The sequence below is a fragment of the Sapajus apella genome, unplaced genomic scaffold, assembly GCF_009761245.1.
Source record: "Sapajus apella isolate SASKATOON/1434 unplaced genomic scaffold, GSC_monkey_1.0 scaffold30, whole genome shotgun sequence".
In the NCBI taxonomy this organism is placed as follows: Eukaryota; Metazoa; Chordata; class Mammalia; order Primates; family Cebidae; genus Sapajus; species Sapajus apella.
The window spans coordinates 19,417,839-19,420,739 of record NW_022436970.1 but is presented as its reverse complement, the minus strand read 5'-3'; positions in this window follow the sequence as shown (position 1 = coordinate 19,420,739).

Genomic DNA, 2,901 nt, shown 5'->3' with positions numbered 1-2,901 from the left:
TGTTTCATTATCTTAATATGCTATTGCTAAACTGAATTTATTTTACCATTACGATTATGCTTGCCATTTTTATAAGTCAATAGCAGTTTAAGGAGAGATCACTTGAGAATTTTCACACAGAAACATTTAACATTGGCCAGGACAGTGGCTCACACCTGTCATCCCAGCACTTTGAGAGGCCAAGGCAGGCTGATCATCTGAGGTCAAGAGTTTGAGACCAGCCTGACCAACATGGTGAAAACCCATCTTTACTAAAAACACAAAAATTATCTGGGCATGGTGGTACATGCCTATAATCCCAGCTACTTGAGAGACGGAGACAGGAGAATCACTTGAACCTGGGAGGCAGAGATTACAGTGAGCTGAGGTCACATAACTGTACTCCAGACTGGGCAACAGAGTGAGATCCATCTCAAAACAAAAGACAAAGAAAAATTTAACATCGTTATAAGTAATGATAGCATTACCTTCACATTTCTTTTCTTAGTTTGCCAGTTCATGAACATACAACCAAAAATCCATATTTGTCTTGGAAGAAAACATAGGCATAAATCTTAATGACTTTGGATTAGGTAATGGTTTCTTAGATAACAAAAGCACACATATCAAAAGATGAAATAGATAAACTGAACATCACAATTAAAACTTGTTTCAAAGGACATCATCAAGTAACCTAAGATGACAGAGAAAGTGAGAAAATACTTGCAAATCATGTATCTGAGGGACTTGTATCTAGGATATATAAAGAACCCTTAGAACTCAACAAAACACAACTCAATTTAAAAATGGGCAAAAGATCTGAATGGATAGTTCTCCAGATGAAAACGCATGAACAGCAGATAAGCATGATTAGCATGCTCAGCATCATTAGTCACTAGGGAAGTGCGAATCAAAACCGCAAGATGCCACTTCACACCCGTGGGGAAGGTTATAATAAAAAAGTCAGACACTAACAAGTTTTGACAAAGGTGGAGAAATTGTAACCCTTGCACGTTGCTGCTGAGAATGTAAAATGGTGCAACCTCTGTGGAAAACAGTACGGCGTTTCCTCAAAAAGTTAAACGGAATTACCACATGACCTAACAATCCCACTGCTAGGTATACATCTAAAAGAAGAAAAACCAGGCGTTTAGGCAAAAACTTGTTATGTGAATGCTCATAGCATTATTTATAACACCCCAGACTGGAAACAACCCAACTGTTCATCAGTAGAGGAATGGATAAACGGTTGTATTATACCTATACAGTGGAATGTTATTTCACAGTAAAATGTACTATACATGCTAGAACGTGGCTGAATCTTTGAAAACATTTGCTGAATGAAAGAAGCCATTCACAAAAAGCTACATATGGTATGATTCAATTTATATGAAATGTTCAGAATAGGCAACTCCATATACGCAGAAAGTGGTTACCTAGGGCTGGGAAGAAGGCTTAAGACAATTGGGGAGTGACTGATGATGGGTGCAGGGTTCTCTTGGGATTGATAAACATGTTCTAAAATGGATTATGGTGATGGCTGCATAACTCTAAATGTACTAAAAACCATTGAACTGTACACCTTCAGTGCGTGAACAGTGTGGTATGGGAACTACATTTCAACAAAGCCGTTACAAAAAAAAATTAAACATAGTCAAGGTGAACTCATTCTCTATGCCCAAGAAATAGTCCTGTCCAGCGTTTCTTTCTCTTTCTTTTTCTTTCTTTCTCTCTCTCTCTTTCTTTCTTTCTTTTGTTCTTTCTTTCTTTCCTTCCCTCCCTTCCTCCCTCCCTCCCTCTGTTTCTTTCTCTTTCTCTCTTTCTCTCTCTCTCTCTCTTTCTTTCTTTCTTTCTTTTTTTCTTTTCTTTCTTTCCTCCTTCCTTCCTTCCTTTTTTTTTTTCTTTCAAGTTTTTTTGCCCTTGTTGCCCAGGTTGGAGTGCAATGGCGAGGAGATCTGGGCTCATTGCAACCTCCGCCTCCTGGGTTCAAGTGATTCTCCTGCCTCTGCCTCCGGAGTAGCTGGGATTACAAGCACATGCCACCTGATCCACCTGCCTTGGCCTCCCAAAGTACTGGGACTACAGACGTGAGCCACCGCGCTCGGCCTCAGCATTTCTTATCTCAGGTGCATCCACCCAGGTCATGCCAGAAACAGGGTTTCTCCTTCACAGCCCTCACCTTCAGCGTCACTTCCTTCAGTCACCGCTTGGTTAAGAGTGGCCTCCTTGATAGGGTGAGATGTGAAGGAGGAGAGGCTTTTACTGTTTCACTGTATACTTTGTTAACTTACATATTGTTGGAGTTAAATAAATGATTTTTGCAGCTGAAGATAAACTGATCGCTGATGTGTGGTGTGTTTCTAGATAGTTCCGTCTGTCTCCTCTCTAACCAGCGCTCCCCACCCCCACACCCAGTGCCACGGTCCTCGTCTAGGCTGCAGCTGGCTGCCCTGAGTTACTGCTGCAAAAACTCACTTCCTACTCTCATCTGGATCTGCCCAGGTCATTATTTCTGTTCTGCACTGTGTTCTTGGGGCCTCATCCAATTTTTCCTGAGAGAAAGGAGGCGTTTGTTAACCACATAACTAAATGAATAGATGACTGGAGTCCCCCAGCTGGTCTCCCACTTCCAGTCTCTATTTTCAATCTCTTGTGCCCATCGTCATGGGGTTATTCTTACTAAAACACCACTCTGGTATCACTGTTGCCCCAGGCAGCTCTGAAGCACTCTACAAACTGCTCCTCAGCCTTTAGAAGCAGGGGCTTTGAGAACTGCAGGACTTCCGGGCTGGGTATATTGGAGCACAGGAATGCTCGGCTCCAACAGTTTGTCAGCGTGGCAAGAGGCAGAGACAGATGTTACCTGACAAAGCTCGTCATATTCTTAGTACACCAGATCCTGGAAGTTTGTGAAACTCTGGA